At 42.4% G+C, this 18,430-nt stretch overlaps 1 protein-coding gene across 2 annotated transcripts in view; it reads left to right on the forward strand.

The window, feature by feature from the left end:
- Positions 1-1,113: 1,113 nt before the first annotated feature.
- Positions 1,114-18,430, forward strand: part of MTUS2 (microtubule associated scaffold protein 2) — a 269,268-nt gene continuing 251,951 nt past the window's right edge. For both annotated transcript variants that reach the window (XM_048294988.1, XM_048294987.1), the window contains exons 1-2: positions 1,114-1,158; positions 9,836-9,909. The gene's annotated coding sequence lies outside the window, so the exon portion shown is untranslated. The remainder of the gene's footprint in view (positions 1,159-9,835; positions 9,910-18,430) is intronic.

Genomic DNA, 18,430 nt, shown 5'->3' on the forward strand with positions numbered 1-18,430 from the left:
AGACTGGCACTGGGATGCAGGCAATGGACATTTCTTCCATGTCTCCCTAGACTGGTAGGCACTTGCTGTCTCATACCTCTGTGTGAGCTCCTGGCTGTTCTCCCGGTGTCTCCAGGCATCCCTGCAGGGGCTCCCAGACAGGAGGATGCTGTGTATCATCTGGCTGGCCTCAAAAACTGGGAATCCCTTCATCACCCCCTCCTGAACAGATAGATCTTCATGCATTTGCCCAGAGGACTTCATAAAAATTAATTGAGTTGCCCAGCATTAGACACAGATCATAAAATTCCCATCTGATCTCGTGCCTGCTGCCGATTCTAACAGCTGATTGAAACAATGAGCGCTAGCTCACCGGGAATGTAACAGTGCCCACGGAGAGAGCTGTAGCACGGGCTGTAGGTGTAGATAAGGCTTTAAATGCACAATAAAGATCTTTTGCCTGTACCACAGAGCTCTCTTCGCTACGAGAGTAAAACCCCTGGGCTGCAGTTTAAGCATAGCAAAAGTGATGGAGATTACCCTTCGAGTTACAAGTTTTGCTGAAAAGCAAATTTGTGTCTCTGCTCGCGTATTTAGTTATTTATTTTTCTATTTTCCTGCTCATTTTAAAGTGAAAGAGAAATGAACTCGGAGCGAGGGAGAACTGGAGGGCAGCCAGGCAAGGAGCAGAAAAGCCGTGCCACGAGCAGGTCCCGTTTCTGTCTGATGCCATTTGAGGCACTACTACGCAGACGCTGACCCTAAACGTTTTTTTTCCCCCTCATAAAGAAACCCCATTCGATAACCTACTAACACCGACCTACGTGCTTCCAGGGCGCGAACCTGGGAAAAAAACCAACCGGGGAGCGCCAGGAGCGGCCCACAACCGCGCCCGCGGGCGCTGCCTCTGTGGCGCGTCTCGGTGCCGTGCGGGTCCCCGCGGGTCGCCGCGGCCGCGGTGCGGGCGGAGCGCGGTGCGGGCGGAGCGCGGTGCGGGCGGAGCGCGGTGCGCGGTGCGCGGGCGGGCCCGCAGGGGGCGCCGCGGCGCGGGCGGCGGCGGGCGCTGCTGGGCGGCTGCGCCCGCTATAAAAGCACGGCCCGCGCACGCCCCGCGTCGTCCGCCCGGCCCGGCAGCGGCGGCGGCGGCGGCAGGCGGCACCAGCAGCGGCGCGGAGGCAGGTGAGCGCCGCGCATCCCCCGCTGGCTCCGCTCCCGCCTCGTGGGTCTGCCCCCCTCCCTGCCCCGCATCGCCCCGGGGCTGGGGTTGCTCCATGCTCGCCGTACCCGGGCGGTCCCGGCTGCGCCCCCGGGGCGCTGGGAACGGGATATGGGCAAAAGCTCCAGGAACCGGGATGGCTCCCGCGCGGGAGGGGCGCGGCGGGGCTGGCGGCTGCTCCTGTACCCCTGGTGCTGGCACGAGGTGGGGGCGTGAGCCCAGCTTATCGGGGTGGATAATATATGTGATGAAATGTATTGAGACAAAAGTTCTGGGGATGCCAATAACCGGACTGGCTTGAGCGGGCTTCGCTCTCCGTGCGGCGTCTGTGCGCGAATCGGAATTGCCAGCTGCACGCCAGCAGCCTGTCAGCGGGGCGACAGTGCCTCGGGGAGCAGCGTCCCGGCAGGGCTGGGGATCCCCGGACACGGCCGAACCTTCGGCATGGGCGAGCGGAGGGCTCAGGGCAAGTGCCGAGCTTGTCGGCAACCCGCGGGCGCACAGGGCTGAAACTGCTATTCCTCTCAGCCCTTTCCATGGCATATAACAGCATCCCATTATTTTTCCGAAAAATGATGGAAGGTAAAGCAGCTGCTATGCATAAAAAGCAGCGTTTTTCTAGGAAGGGAAAGCTAACCATGTGGAAGGAAGATAGGGCAGCAAATCCAGGTCTTCCTACTCGAGTAAAATGCCTCTGCGTGAAGAGCTGTTCATCTAGGTCGGTCGTTTCTAACTCTGTTTAAATGAGTACGGGTACCTTTTTCCTCTTTGCTTTATCTCCCTTTCTGTCCGGTCCCCATCACTGCGTCCCGAGGGTGCAGAGGAGGGAGGCTCGTGTGCCTTCGCACCAGCCTGTACCGACTCCCTACAGGTACCTGCTAGGGAGCCAATGATGCCTGATTGCTCTAAACATGAAAAGAGTAAGCTAGCAGGAGCCTTGACATTTATCATTGCATTAAGAACTGCAAAGATTTAAAAAAAAAAAAAAAAAGGCATCTCTCTGCGGGTCAAACATTAGAAATATTTACTTATACTAAGGCATCGGTAGCAAAATCATTTGCATGTCAAGTGTTTGCATGCAGGTTAACTTTGCAACGGGTGACTGCATTAAGGAGGCACTTGGCAGCTGACGAGCTGGGTGTAATGTGATGCATAAATGCTTTGTTTTGGTTTGTGTGTGATTTCATGCAGGGATTGTTTTATGCTCTCTAACATCCAGTGTAGCGTTTGTGGGTTTTATCATTTCTTGTCCCCCAATTTCAAGCAGGGTTGTTGGGCTTTCCTGTATCCCATGCTACGTAAACCCTTTACCAGTCTGCCTGTTTCCAATGCAATTAAATATACCCAGCTACTTGTCTCCTATCTTTGCAATCTGTTGTGGAGAACAGCGCAGCCTGTGCTGCCAGAGAGCGGTAGGAGCGAGCTATGTGTGTGCAAATGAGGGTTAACTTCTTGTTCTACGGCGTTTAGCATTGCCTTAATTTCTGGAGAGTAAGCTCCTATTTTAAGGTACAGAAGGGGGATTCTGCAAGTAATTCTTTGAGTGCTGCACTGTGAGTTTGGAAATTGCTACCTGAGAAGGGATGGGGTGGGGGGAGGGATGATGGGATGGGACACAGACACTGAGAAAAATATTTGCAAGGCTGTATCCATGTGGTTTATTTGAAGTAGCTTTTCATATGGTACCATGTTTTTCCTTCTATTTGTCTCTTTAAGGACAGAGGTAGGTATTTGGCTATTGATCTAACAAATGGCAAGTGTGGGGTTGGGTCAGATAAGTAGTTTTTCATTTCTTTACAGCAAAGCTTTTTCTATGGTAAAGTTTTCCTGGGTGTTACTTCTTGTCTTAGTGATAGGAACTGTAACAAGCAAGAAAGCAACTTTAAACTTTGGGTCTTATTTCTGCAGTGTGTATTTTTTTGCAAAATACATTTATGTAAGAGTAAGCAATGCTAACTATTTAAGAAGATAGGAGAGGAGAGGAGAGCTAGCAGCAGAAGTGCAGCTCTCCACAGCTGTAAAGCACATTGGAGCCTGTGCAGGGAACTTGGTAACCAGTGAGAATTAGTCCTCTCCCACGTTAGGAAAACCAAGATGTTCAGCTTGCAGTGTGTGTTCTCTGTTTCTTAAGTTCATGCAAGAAGCACCTGAAATCAACGTAGGACAGAATTGGAGCCTTCTGAGGGCTCCAGTTAAGTGTGTGCTCTCTGGAGAGTCATACAATGGTAGATAAAGTGAAGCACAATACAGTAGAGACTCATAAACAGTGGTTGGTTTAATATTTGATTGAAGGCTCTGGAGGAGAAAAGATCTAGGCATAATAATGGACTTCTGGGTGAAGATATCTGGTGAAATGCCAGCAGCAAGCAGTGCAAGAGGATCTCTTTCCCTCCTCCCCTGTCTGGATGCTGAGGTTTGCTAAAAAGACTGTTGAGACATAGCTGATTTAGCAAATGCTTTCCCTAGACAAGTATTCCATTTTATCTTAAGTTATTTATAATTATACTGACATTGTTTAAATGCAGCTATTACTAAACCTGCTGCGGTCAGTTTTGTTAAAAAAATTAGTAAAGAGGAGCAAAACTTAAGTGCATGGTGCCTTGTTTTGTACCTGAACTTGTTACTGCAAACTCAAACCTGTCTAAATAATCTTTCTTTAGGAAAATAATTCTGATAGATTTTTGTATAACTTATTCTGGCACTACCCTAATATAACTAGCATCCTTATGAGCCTGGGAATGCTGTCATTTTCTCTTGCTGGATATACCTTTGATGCTGTACTCTCTGAAAACCTGATTCATTTGTTCTTCCTAACCAAATTGCTATTATATGGTATTGTCTTGCTATTCTGAGTTTTCCAGTAGGGAACTGGAAAAAGGATAAGGTCCAAGGTGACCTGAAGGATCTCCAGAATACAACCAAATGCTGAAACCACCTGACTGGCCTCTGTCAATGATTTCATAAGAAATACCTTCTTAGGATAAAGCAAATGGAGAAAGGATTAGCTGTTATAAATTGCTGTAACTTCACAACCAAGTGATTTATACTAATCAAATCTCTTCCCCATGTCACTCTGTTATGACAGAGCCAGGTCAGTATTTTGTAGCCAAAAGACATATATGTAAAATATTGAAAACATCTGAAAAGTAGTCCAACTGTTAACCCAGCACTGTCTACCATGTTTCCAAGTGCCCATGTACATATCCTTTAAATATCTCCATGTATGGTGACTCCGCTCTCCTGGGCTTGACAATCCTTTCAGTGAAGAGATTTTTTTCTAATATCCAATGTAAACCTCCTTTGGCACAAACTGAGACCATTTCCTCTTGTTCTGTTGCTTATTACCTGTGAGGAGAGGACCACCCCCACCTCATTACAACCTTTTTTTAGCCAGTTGTAGAAAGTGATAAGGCCCCCCCCCCCCCCCCCCCGAGTCTTTTTTTCCCCAGGCTAAACAACCCCAGCTCCCTCAGCTGCTCCTCATAAGACTTGTGTGCTAGACCTGCTGTTTAAAAGACTTCATTTAAGCAGTTACCTTAGTAATTTCTTTATGGGTTTGTATTTTCTTTTTAAATTAAGAGGCTACAAAGCTGGCAGTCAGGCAAACAGTTTCTAAACTCCTGGGATAGTGAATCGTCACATTTTAGGGCAGGAACTGTTTTCTGCTCAAGGAAAAGTTATTGTCACTTTTGTGATGTAGTGTGGCATAGCACACAGTGCTGCAGAGAAAGTTGCACCAGTGGTGCATTGACTGGAAGGTGAGGAAATCCATCTTCTGTTCCTGTGTAAATATGATAGTGCTGGTTCAAGACCATGCCTTAGCTTCTTCTCCAAAATCTGGGAGGAGTCTGCTAGCTCACTGTTGCAGAGCATTTGGGGACTGTGGATGGTGAAGTCTGTTTTGTTCCAGCAGAGGTCTCAACATCAAAAGTCTCTGAAAATGGCTTAATCTTCATAAGCATCTGGTGTAGGAGCAGTTACCAGGCTTTTGCTGTTAGTGACATAACTTGCAGATCAGTGATTTTATGCTATCCATAAAACTAGCAAAAGCATCAAAATTTTCTTGTATTCCCCTCCCAGCCTGCAATTGTGACTCTTAATTTAGATGTTGGTGTAATACAGGTTGCTGCTCCTTATGTGAGCCTGAGGGTTATAAACTGCTTTAAAACAGCTGCTGGATGGGATGCAAAGCTGGAAGAAAGGTTTAACTTGTTCTTTGCGCAGCTGTGAGTCTCACTTCATGGGCATAATCACCAAGCACTTACAAGAGAATGACTTCCCTTTGAAATCATAGCTAAAAAGTAAACAAGCCTCTAAAACACATACTGGGCAAATTTGTTTCTCTATTAAATTTTACTTTTTGAATTTTAACTATTTGATAGCTTATCCTAAATGAGTTGGCTTCCATGTGTATTATCCTCACGGGGTGCTCGAAGTTATGGCAGAATACTAGGGCTGTCCAAGAGCCAGTCTGGCAGGCAAGGGTAGCTCAAATAGAGATGCTCTGATAGTGCTTTTGCCCTCTGGCCTGTGTTCTCTGCCAAGTTTCGCATGGGACACATGGAACAACAACCTTTTAAGCCACCTGTGATTTCAGTCTGAGGCAGGTCTCACAATAATTCTCAAATTTGTACTGCCGGAAGAATTCAGAGGGACCATTAGCCAAGTAATGTGTTTCTGTGCTCCAGAGTATGTTAGTGTTACTGAACAAGAATTAGATTGTGATGGGAGAAAAATAGAAAGCTTTGTATTAAGCATTTCTGAGCTTGATGCAGTTTGCTCATGCCAGAATGGTGGGAGGAATTGTGATGAGCTATGCACAGGGAAAGCTGGGAGGATGCTGGGCACAGATAAGACATTTAAAAGTAAATTATACTTGACTGTGCTCAGCAGAGTCATGCTCTAAGGATGAATTTGTTCCTTCTGGTCTATCAGACCGTGGGGATTTTAAGTCCCTCTCTTGCTGATGATGATAAATTGTTTTGCTCCTGGTGTGATATAATAGTGAGGCTTTAAAAAGGAAAGAACGGTAACACAACCTCTAGAAACAATTCGTGTGAGCTTTGGTGGACTCCAACAGCTGCATGAGCAAGGCTAGAAAGGTTAGAGAGACCGGGTGCAAGTGCTTAGGACAGGTTTGCTGTATCACCATCACAATCTGGATATCTTGTTTGAGGTTTAATGCTAAAAGCATCACAACAAGTATTTAGCATGAGCACTGAAACTGGACTGTTTCTTCAATGTGCTAATTTAGCTTGAGAGGCTAAGAGAATAGATAGGAAATCAGATCTACATCAAAGGAGTGCTTTTCACCTTTTCAGATCTCAAACTAAGAAAACATTAGGAAAAAAAAGGAGAAATTCTTTGAGCATGGTTTGTAAGCTGGAAATAAATTAGTAAGTTTCTAAAACAAAACCAGACTGGGCGATGTGCTAATCTTGGTATGACAGCAGCTTGATCAAATTATCAACCAGGACTTCCTGAAACATCTGCATCTATCCATTGTTGATATTGCTGGAGCATGCCCCAAGTATGAGTTAAGTGGCTTACAGAAACAGTGGAACTTGTTGCATTAATGTGCATGTTTTTTTAAGTAACATATGTATGCATGGTTGTATCATGCAAAACTGTGTGCATTACCATCAGAATTATTTACAGTAATAATTTAAGAAGACAAACTCTTGAGACTCTGCCAAATGAGCTTGCATTTTTCATTGGTGAAAGCCCAAGTGTCAGAGTGGTTCACAGCCACCATCCAATCCAAGCAGCAAAGTCCAGGGCCAGGTCCACAGCCTTTATTCATATGAGTAATCCTTTAATGTCAGTACAACCAACAAGATACTGATGCTGAAGCAATGAAAGCCATCAGGATGGATTCAGAAGATAAAAGCTGTGCCCTTCAACTGGTGGGAAGGTGGACAAAATTTGCTTTGTTTTACTTTTCTGTATCTTGAGTGAAGTGAGAGCTGAGTCATTGTCCCTATAAGCTACAGCATCTTTAAGGTTAGACTTGGATTTAGAGTGGAAAACATAACATTTAGTCTGACAGAATCACACTGTTCATTTTTAGCTGCTCAGCACTTTCAAAAAAAATCAAATCACAGAAAAGCTGCCCTGTTTGATTGTTCCTATTACATAATAGCAACGACTTCGGGATTTATGCGAAGCCACGAGCAACATGTCCCTTACATAACAAATCTAAGTTGCTTTAATCCCTGCTGTGCTGCCGTTGAGCCTGGGCAGCCAAGAATAGCCTGGGAGTGGTGCTGAGCTCCCCAGGCTCTCCTCTGGGGCTGCAGGGTGGCCTTGGAGCAGAGGTCCTTTGCTCTGAGGGGTTTTCTGCCATCCATGCTTGTTGGATTTACAGTCTTTCTTCTAATAGATTGCAAATAGTGGTTGAAGCAGAACCCTTGCCCTTAAGAAGTCCTGTCTTGCTCCTTATGAGTAGAGCTGATCCTTTCCCACTTCCATTTTTTTTTTTTTCTGAAACATTAGCATTTTCTTCCCTTTCCAGCTGAGAACAGACCTTTGGAGCTGGTCCTTGTCAGCCTTTCTTCTGTGTGTGGGATGATGCCATGTCCTGATGCCTTGAGGGATGTGCTGGGCTTGCCAGGGTGGGTGCTGTGGGGGAAGAGCTGCAGCTAGGTATCATTCTGAGTTCAGGGGATCCCCAGCTTGGATGGGGTGTAGGGGCCTTGTTCCTGCCCTGTGACTTCATGTGCTGGGTGTGGAGGTGATGGATGGCTCATGGAGCAGGAAGGAGGCTACTGTGAAAAATTTGGGGCTTGATGTCTATGCAGAGGGTCTGACCCTTCACTTCAGTCTGTCATAAATTGTCATTAATTAAATTTTCCTAATTAAAATGGGTGGAACAGTGTGGAAGGGCAACTCAGCCCTGCCCAAGGATTGTGTTTGTATTGCTGGGTGCAGATCCTGCCTTGCCATCTCCATGGGAGTGCTCTGCACTGCCCTGATCACCTGGGCTGCCTTTGGTGTAATTGGGAGCATTTGAAGAATGTTGACATAAAAGAAGCAACATTGTGGGATTGTTTGGGGGGAAGGATTGAAGCAGCTGTGCACAAAGAGACCTGTCTAATTAAAACTGCAGGGGAACGGAGATGGTGGCTAATGAGGCTGAAAATACAACTTAATTTAACTGAGTTGTTTGAAAAGGAGTGACCTGCCTTGCTGGGGAATGGGAGATGGTGGGGAGAGGGAAATAAAATGTACCTGGAATTTATTATTAAAATATAGATTTAGTTGCCATTGGTGCATGTTCTGCTGAGAGTTACTTTGGATTTGGTATTTTAACACATTTATGTGAAATGTCATAAGTGGTTACCATCAGCTGCATGTGAACAAACATTTTGAAAGACTATTTGATTAAATCTCTTTCCTAAAATGCTATTTATATCTTCCATCTTTTAATATTTTCTAAGATTTTTAGTTAACTTTTCTGTACTTGGTCTTTACCACCAAGAAAAAAAGACTGTCATGATCTCCCTGTCTTCCCTCACCTGTCCTTCCCCATTCTATCTCTTGCTTTTTCTGTCATACTCTCAGGTCTCATCTAAACTCCACCTGCTCTGCTTGTCCCAGAGTCAGATTCCTCATCCTGGTCTTCCATGCACTCATATGTCTTAACTCTTCATTCTAATATCTCCTGTCTGTTTCCCATCATAATACAACTACATGCACATCACTGACATAACAACAAAAAACCCCCAAACTCATAAAGTTTTTTCCTCTAAAAATCCCAACCCAAAACCTTTTTAATCTCTTTCTGTTATCTTTTCAATCTGGTCAGTGCTACTTGAGAGAGTCTGTTCTTGTTTCATCTCTGAATCTCAGCAGTTTGACCTTTTTTTATTGGTAAAAGCACAGCTCATGACATCAAATCTCAAGACTGGCTTTCTTTCCTTCTCTGCCTTGACCTGTTGTATTTTGACACAAGTCATATTCTCTGATTCACAATGTTTAGGTTTTGTGATTGCAATCTTTTCCTGACTTCTGTGAGAAGCTCCTTCTGTGTGCTTTCTGGATGATCTTCCTCACCCTTTCTTGTTTTCATTCTTTCCCTCCATACTTCTTCTGGATGATCTCATCACAAGCAGATGCAGCTAAATCTCCCCAAGCAACACTACATCACCAATATCACATCAAAATGTGGCAAGGGGGCAAGATGTCAAGCAGCATAGAGTGTCTTTAAAACAACGATCTCTGTAAATATGCTAAAACATGACTAGGTTTAATCTGTACTTCCCCTTCAGTTTCTGTGTCTAAATTTGACTTGAGTGTTGACTTACTCTAAAGATACTCCAGAGGAAGAGGAACAGAAAATGTGGAGTTTGTTTCACAAAGGTTTTGTATCCTCTTCCCCTTTTGAGAGTAGGTGCATTCCTTCACTTCACTCAGTGCTAATGCAGATCAGCTTATTGTGAGTTAATGCCAGGAAACTTGGACAGGATCCTAATCAGAAGAGCAGGATGTTTAATCTTGAGCACTGTGTTTACGGAAGATTTGATGTGTATGCCCTTGTAACCTACTCTAATTCTAATGAATCTTTTGTTTTGGTTTTTTTTGTTTGTGGGTTTTTTTTTTTTTTTTTTTTTTTTTTGTTTGTTTGTTTTTTTTTTTAAGGTTTCCACCCTGGGACTGTCTTCTAAAGCAAACTATCACCAATGGAAGAAAAACTTGTTTTTCCAGTGTTTGGGGTAAGCTTGTCTTCTGTATTATTAGTGTCTAATTTCATCTTTTAAATGTGTTTGCCACCAAAGAACTCTTTAAAGAAGTCTTTGATTCTTTTTTAATAGTGCTATTTTATTCAATGAAAATTCCATTCAATGATTGTGTAAACAGTAGAGATAAAAGTGAACTCAAAGCAGACCATGTGGCTTTTTTACTGTGGGCAATTATCAAACAAAAACAGACCTTTGCTTTCCTTATGTTTTTGCTTTGTTTGCTAGGTGTAGTATATACTGAAAATATGACTATCTAAACCAGTGTACTATATATACCTAAACTAAATCCTGCTACTTTTTGAGGTATTGTAACAATATTTGAAAATAGTCTTTGATGCTTGGGAAGCCATAAGTTTGTCAGTGGGGAGATGACCATGACACAGCTCATGGTAAAACTGTGCTGTAGTGGTGTGAGGCTGTGTTCATTTTGAGCAATAACAGTGCCTGCTGGAGCCTCTGTGTAAGCATCTCCCATAGCCAGGCATGATCCTGTCCCTCAAGTGCTAAAACAGCTTGGCTGGAGAAGTTCAGACATCAACATAGCATAAGCATTGCTCTTTCCACTGGGGAGACCCAAAGTCAAAAGCTGTTTCTCTGGTGACCGTCACACTCAGTCGCAAATAATGTGATTATGGCTGTGAAATAAGTGGTCGAACTGGTGTGTCACTGTCTTCTGGGTGGCACGTGCATCCTGGTCATAATTCTGCAGCACTCAGGTGGCTGAACACCAAAGAGCAGCAATCTTGTGTTTATGGGCTCATGGGTGGCTTGTGATGTTCCAGCTCTGTGTGTTCTTTCACATGAAAGAAGAGAATGCACAGTGCAGTGCACATCTTCTCTTTGAGGCCAACATTGCAGGACACTGAGTGATGCAAAGATTGCACAGAAATATTTTTTAATGTATTTCCATTGTTACAAATGATTTCTGGTTTAAAAGCAGTTGTAACTGTGCCTTCTCATCACTGGGGTTGTAAGTCTTGCAGCAATTAGGTGCCTGCTGCAAAACTGGACAAATAAAGTCTCCTGGCCCATTCCAGAGTTGTTTACAGGAATGGCATTTCCAAAACCCTGTGTTTTGTTTTAAACAGACAGAATCAAATAATGTTTGGCAGAGGTAATGGGACTTTCACCTCTTCTACTGATCTTGGAGCACAGCTTAGGAGGATGATGGGTATATAAGAGCATAACCCTAATTGCATGAAATTAGTTCTAGTCACAGCTGTGCCTAATAGGAGGTTTTCTGACATACCATGGAAATACTGTTCTGGCAGTGTTACTGTAAATAACACTTCCCAGGAGCAGGTCAAAATGATCTACATAGGAAGGTGTGGATCAAGAGTTTGATACCGCCCCTCTCTTTGTGCATAGGGATAGATTTTTGCTGCTTTCAGCCAAAAAATCAGAAACTCAGGAAAGTGACTTGATAATATTTTAATAGTCATCCAGTAATTTAACACTGGATTACAGTTGAAATCCCATAGAAATACTCAAGACACTGTACACTGTATCAGATGGAAGCATGATTCACTTATTGCATTAAATTCCTGAGGGATTAATAATGTTTGGGTCATTGTTTCCTAGGCTTATGAATTTAAAGACCAAAGGGGACCACATGAATATCTATTCTTCTTGCCGACTATGTGGAGGTCAGAGGAATTCACAGTATTTCAGTAGCAGTCCTTTAATTTTTCTTTATTTAGCATATCTTTCTGAAAGAGACCAGGCCTTGATTTAAAGGATGCCAATAGTAATCAATCTGCCATGTCACAATTAAATTTTTTCAGTAAATAATGAGCCCTGCCTTCCAAGAGAGTCTGTAGCTCTTTGAGCTTCCTAGTGGTGTACTTCATTTTTTTTCATGATGGCCTGACAAGGATTCTATTATCAGGATGTTGATTCTCCCTTTAGTTATTCATTTAGCTAGTCACTTCTGAAATTTACTTGCTATGAGCAGTGTTGATTTAGTATAGTGAACCTTTTGATTCAGGATTTTATGTATAACATAACTTTAAATTTCTGCGTAGCATGAAATTAGGGCTAGAAAGATGTCCTGTCAGCACATACCATTATCAAATGATGATATCACTGCATACAAATGATCGGATTTACATGACCAGGCCTGTTTTCCATACAGCTGTGTTGATTGGTGTTAATTATGTGACTGTCTTTCAATGCCTTATTGATTGTGTCCCATGCTAATCTTTCTCTGCTGTTGCTTGCTACTGATGCCAGTCCAACTGTTCGATAGGTGCTTTGCTTATCCCACTTAACCCTTGTAAATGATGCTTTGATAGTAAGTCTTTCCAGTCACCAGGAACCTTTAGTGCACCTATGGCTTTTAAAAGAGTCATTGAATTAAAAGTTACTGATTCATCTATCCTCTGGTCTTGAATGTAGGGTTTAAACTGAGAGGCTATTTAAAGCTCTCAAGTTATAGTGATGTCATTATCACTGTAACAAGTGAATAGGGCATCTTGCATCTTTCTGAATGCAGAGAAGTAGTTGTCAAAAGATCAGTCTTTTTCTGAATTTTTTGATAATTTTTGTCTGGAATGACCAGCTATTGAAGTCATTGTTTGGAATTCTCTTATTATTGATTGTTCCATTTAGCAAGGAGCTCCTATTGCCATAGACCTCATCAGAGCTTTTTCACTGGTTTTTTGCTTCCGTTGTCTGCTTGCATTTCTGCAATGTTAATTTGTATTCATTGCTATCAGTGTCTTTCCCCCATCTGTTACGTACTATGGATTTGTTTTACAGGTTTCTCTGCTGCTGCTTTCACTCTCTGTAGCCAGGACTCTTCAACTGTAAAAGCTTCCTGTCATGGCTGTAGCACAGTGACTTTCCTTTTTATTTTTGGAATGTAATAAAATATCCCTTAGCAGGTCCTTTTTATATTTTTGTGTGTGACTATTTTCTCCTGCTCAGTTTTGCATATGATTTGTTTTTAATTTTGAGAAATGGTCTTTCTAAAATATCCAAACAAGTGAATTAGATATTGGTTAAGATTACACATTGTTTTCCAGTTGCAAAAGAAATTAGAACATTGCCCTTTGCCTGTAGTGAATCATAATTTTCTAGTTAAATGGTTTACCTGTATCCAGTAGGAGTCCAATATAACATCAGCTGGAGTTGATTTCACTGCTCTCTTGTATTAAGCCATAACTAGAATTTGGAACCTTTTCCAAAGCCACACTTTTAAAGTGGTCCTTCCAGAACAGATCCTCTGCTAGAATAAAATTCCATGTGACAATGTTTTTCATACCTTTGAGGATACATGCTTGAGGAATACATCACTTGATGGATTTCTAGCAGACCTCACCCTCTTCTCTCTCAGCTTGTCTTTTGCCAGTATTCCAGATTCTCCTTTTCATCTTGCACATGTGGTATCCATGGCTTTATCTTCCCACCCCGTTTCTCATAAATAAGTACAGTGCCTTTTAGTGGGTTTTTTAAAATCATGTTTATCTGTTACCTTCTTAACCTTTAAAAGAATTGAGCTTCCTCTTTGAAAAAGGCAATTCTAATATTTACTGAAATGGAGCTCGGCCACTGCCGTTGTAAGCAAGCTTTCAGGGGAATGAACTGTTTGCCCTTTTAAAAGAGAAGCTATTCAAATACCAGCACTATGGCAAAAGCATTGCTTTCTATTTCTAGCTCTGCACTACACCAATCACAAGTATTTTGGCCATTCGTTTTGACACGGGGAGGCTCTTGTTTGCTGATCAGACCTCTCCAGTTGGCAGCTCCCAATCCATGTGGCCTTTTGCAAGCCAGTGGTTGCTGCTTGGCTGCTGACAAGGCAAACTTCCTGAGCTGGAGTTGATGCTGCAGCTGGCTTTGAGGCTGGCTCTAGAAAGCAGCTGAGGTCAAAAGCTGATAAACCTTCTCTTTTCTCTTTGCTTGTGAAAGTCTTAAAAGTAAAGTCATGAGAAATGGCTGTTTTACTGAGATAACCAGGTAAATTTTTTAGTGAAAACGGCATGCACCTAGAAGTTAAATTCTCACTAAATGAAGCAAGTGGCTGGTCATCATGTGATTTTGCTCTGTTGCCAGAAATGACTCACACATCTAGACTTGGGGAGGGTCTGTAAGGAGCTGTACAGATAGAGGAGAGTTCACATGAGGTGATCACATGCAAATGCTTAAGAAAAGCACAGTATAATACTGAAATGTCATCACAAAGGTATTTTGACAACTAAGTGCCATGAGTGGAGAACCTGTAGAATGACTCACTGTATGTATTCAGGTGGGTTATGAAAGCCTTACGCAGCACTGGTGAGGAAGCACCTCCAATCCTGTGTTCAGTTCTGGGCCCCTCACTACAAGAAGGACATTGAGGAGCTGGAGTGTGTCCAGAGAAGGGCAATGGAGCTGGGGAAGGGGCTGAGTACAAGTCCTGTGAGGAGCAGCTAAGAGGTCTGGGGTTTCTTAGCCTGGAGAAAAGGAGGCTCAGGGGAAACCTTGTATTTCTCTACAACTGCCTGAAAGGGAGAGTGTAGCAAAGTGCAAGTTCTCCCAGGTAACAAGCAATAGGACAAGAGGAAATCCCCTCAAGTTGCACCAGGGGAAGTTTAGATTGGATATTAGGAAAAGCTGCTGACCAGAAAGAGTTGTCAAGTGCTGAAACAGGCTGCTCAGGGAAGTGGTGGAGTCACCATTCCTGGAGATATTTAAAGGATGTGCAGGTGTGGCACTTGGAGGACCTGGTTGAGTGGTGGACTTGGCAGTGCTGGGTTAAAGGTTGGACTTAATGATCTTAAGGGTGTTTTCCAACCTGAATTAATCTATGATTCTATATTTCAAGTTTCTGGTTTCCCAACTATAACCACACCATTACTGATTTGTTTCTGAGGAGCAGCATCCCAGCTAGAGACAAGTCCACAGAGCAGGAATCAGCTTGTAGATGTTTTGGGACAAGAGCATTGTTTTCATTCAGCATTGTGTTGCTTAGTATGAGGATACCTACTCCAAGCATCCTTTCAGTACAAAGGATTAGTCAAATACAGGGAAGTATATAAACAAGGGTTAAGAAATGATTTGTCTGCAATGACATAATAGCAACAACTTCATAATCTCCTGGTTTAGCCTGCTTAAATAAAGTTACTTGCAGAGAATCTTCTGATATGTTAATTATATTATTCATATTGTTTTTCTGAATTTCGAAGCACAGTGTGACCTGGATTTCAAAGTAAAAGTGCATGAAAGCATGCTGTGCTTATTTTTCATAATTAATCATGTATAAGCCAATTTTATGGCAAAACAGATAAATGAGGTGTCAGAATATTTGTTTGTAAATACTTTGCTTCAAGATGTTAGTGCAGTTGGGTTCTTAGACTGGATTTTGTTGAAACTATCTTTCAGTGTAGGATGAAAGCACAACACGTTAACAAATACTGCACTTAAACTCTAAACGGGTATACCATAACTGGATCATACTTTTGCTTTAGTTACTGTAGTATGTGTGCTAAAACAGACAAAAAAGCCATGGTGAAGCATTTGACTAATAACAAATGCCTGTGAACATCATATATGGGTAATTTTGCATAGTGGAGTTTAACAGCTGATGATATGTGCTTTTTAAAAATAGGATTTACTGAATTTTACTATGACATGTCATGGAAAGGTGTTATTTTATAGCTCTCTTCAGTTGTCTCTCTACCCCTGTCTAACAAGTCCAGGCATTTAGTGTGTTACTTATACAGAATATTGAGTTTCAGCATTACTCCTCTTTCTAGCTAGTGCTAGTTTGAATCTTACAGCTCTTCCTCCTGAAGCTGCCAAGTGGTAGAGGCTATAGCTCCAATGAGAGAAAACAATTTAAACTTTCTCAGTGAACCAGTTTTGAGAAGAGTTTTGCTCAAATGCAGAGTTTCACACTGAGGCAGCGTGATTAAAAGCCTATAGGGGAATCAAGCATGGGAATGGTTTTAAAGAAGATCAAGGGACTGAATGCAATTTTTTCTTCAAATGATGTAATTAAAGTAACAGCATCCTCATTAGCATAATACACTAAATGATAAAAAGAATTGGACAGATGCCTAATCTTGAAATGCTTCTTAATTTTCAAGTATACATTTTAAAAAGAAAGCAATTGAGGTCTGTTCTTTCTAGCTGCCTGCCTGAATCATTGAAACTGCTGCTTGTATAACTTACAGTCTCAAAGAGGGACAAAATACACCAAAACTAATCATGTATTCCAGGATACCATCCATACAATGTCTGTTGCACACATGTATAGATACTAGAATATCCACAATACTTCAGGTCTTCTGAGATTGGATGCCAACCAGACAAAAGTACACATTTGGGAAGATGTCCTCAACTTGAGGCCATATGCAGCCCCAAAGCAGTCCAAAGGCAGCTACCATAAAAATGAAACACTCATATTTTTGTTGATTTTTGATTTTGCTTATCCAGAAGGTGATTGATCTGAGTTTCTTATGATCACATGTTGAGCCACAGAGAAATGTATTTGAGATTCCCATCAAGTTTAGTTTTTGAGGAGAATTTTTCTGAATTCTTCCAAAAATAGCTTGGTGGTTTTAATGAAATTGTGACTCAAATGTGGCAAAGAGAAGGTGGCATTTATGTTGATTCCTCCATGACTTGCCTATAGTCTGCTCTTGTCCCATACAAGCTGCAATGAAGAAGTTTCTGTTTCCCTCTAAGTTTCATCCTAGTTCTGTTCCTTTACCATCACATCTATAGGCTCCCAAAGGCTTTTGAGATGAACCAAAAAAACTTACGGAATCTCACAATTATGTTGCCTCCTGAAAATGTGGGGAGGTTCCTTAGGCTGTGCCCAGAGTGCTGAACAAGAGGTGGGTGTGAGGCATTTACTCCTTCATGTGCCCTCATCTATGTGGAGAGTTGTTCTGCACTACCCAGGATTCAGCTCAGGGTCTCCTCAGGGACTCACAGTGCTCTGTACAACACAGTTACTGCTCTGTGTGCATTTTTTCCCAGTAAAAATATGTGAAATATGGTGCTCACCAGAGTATTTGGGCACACAGGGTCAGCGGTACTGACTTTTGAATTATTCCACTTACAGCCTCAATGCAAGGTAGAGGCTGGCTGCAAATGAATGTCAAATTTTCTATCTAGAAACAAACCTCCTTTTCTCTAGTCCTAAAGCTTCTCAGATGGAGAGGTAGGAGCCACTGCTTTGTGAAGCTGCTGTGGCAGCCAGAGAACAAGAGAGGTAGGCTGCAGTAGGCATTCTCTACCATAACCATATTCTGCTCCTTTGAAGCTTAAATGTTTTGGTAAGTGCAAATCCCAATTTAATGTTAGATAAGGAAAAATAATCAGCTGATGAGTAAATCAACAGGTCACTCCAGAAAGGTAATAGTGTCAACTTTGTTGCAGCTGTGTTTGTGTTTGGCATCAAGACTGCTAAGAAAATCTTACTACTGCTCAGAAGATGTTATGGCAGGTAACTTGCTCTGTTTTCATCTTGACCTTTGAAGCAGTTTGGACCAAAGACCTGCCTGTTTGATTTTTCTGATGTCATAACACATCGAGCTGAACCTGATCCTTTTATATCCTGCTAGTCTTTTATATATGCTGAAGCAGTAACTGTGAGGCTGGAGAGTTCAGAGCTATAAAAGGCAGCACTATTGATCTTGCAGATACAAGTTCAAAGCACTATCTGGAAATACATCAATGAATGAATCAATGGTGTGGTACGTGCTAGGGTGTGCATTTTTGAGGCAGTGCTGTATCTCATTTGGAGCTGTAGCTGCCACCGGTGAGTTGCCAACATGAAGACGTGAGCATCCCTACATTTAGCTGGTCTGAATTCTGGTAGCACTTCAGCCATTCAAAATTCAGTATTGCAGTCTGTAGGACTCTGCAGACTTTCTCAGAGTTTTCTCTGCATGCATCCCTGTTCTCTGCATACTGTGCCTGTGGCTGCTTCATTGGACGTGAGGTGTAGGATGGAGGGTGACCCTTCCTCATCCAGTGCAAGGATTTTGGGATCCAAAAGTGTCCTTTGCTAGCCCAGCATCTGGGTTTCTGTATCAGTGAGAAAGATGGAGACAGAGTCACATGGAGCTGTGTTGCTCTGTGGGTTTGGGATCTTGTTAGAGTGTACTTTTTGGGCCTATGGATTCAGTTCTTCTCTGAACTGGACATTGTTATCTAGTCTGTGCTCATGGAGAGCTTGTTATAGCTTGTGCATCCTATAAGGACCAAGACTGAAGCAGTCTTCCTTGCTTTCTATTTGTTTGGGGTTTTTTTCTAGTAGATTATAATGATATTCATTACAGTGCTACTAATTTTTCTTGCAGGTCTCCTGATATTTCATGATTTTTTTAATGCCTAATTTACATACATGTTATTTATACATATGTGTATAATCGTTTTCTAATACCTACAGTTTGAGGGGAAAAAGCTAGGAAAAGCAGTGCAACTCTCCTTGAAGTCTGAATTAAAAATTGGCAAATAAATGTGTTGTAATTTATTTTCAATGATGAAGATTTGGAGG

The sequence above is a fragment of the Corvus hawaiiensis genome, chromosome 2 (genome assembly GCF_020740725.1).
Source record: "Corvus hawaiiensis isolate bCorHaw1 chromosome 2, bCorHaw1.pri.cur, whole genome shotgun sequence".
NCBI lineage: Eukaryota > Metazoa > Chordata > Aves > Passeriformes > Corvidae > Corvus > Corvus hawaiiensis.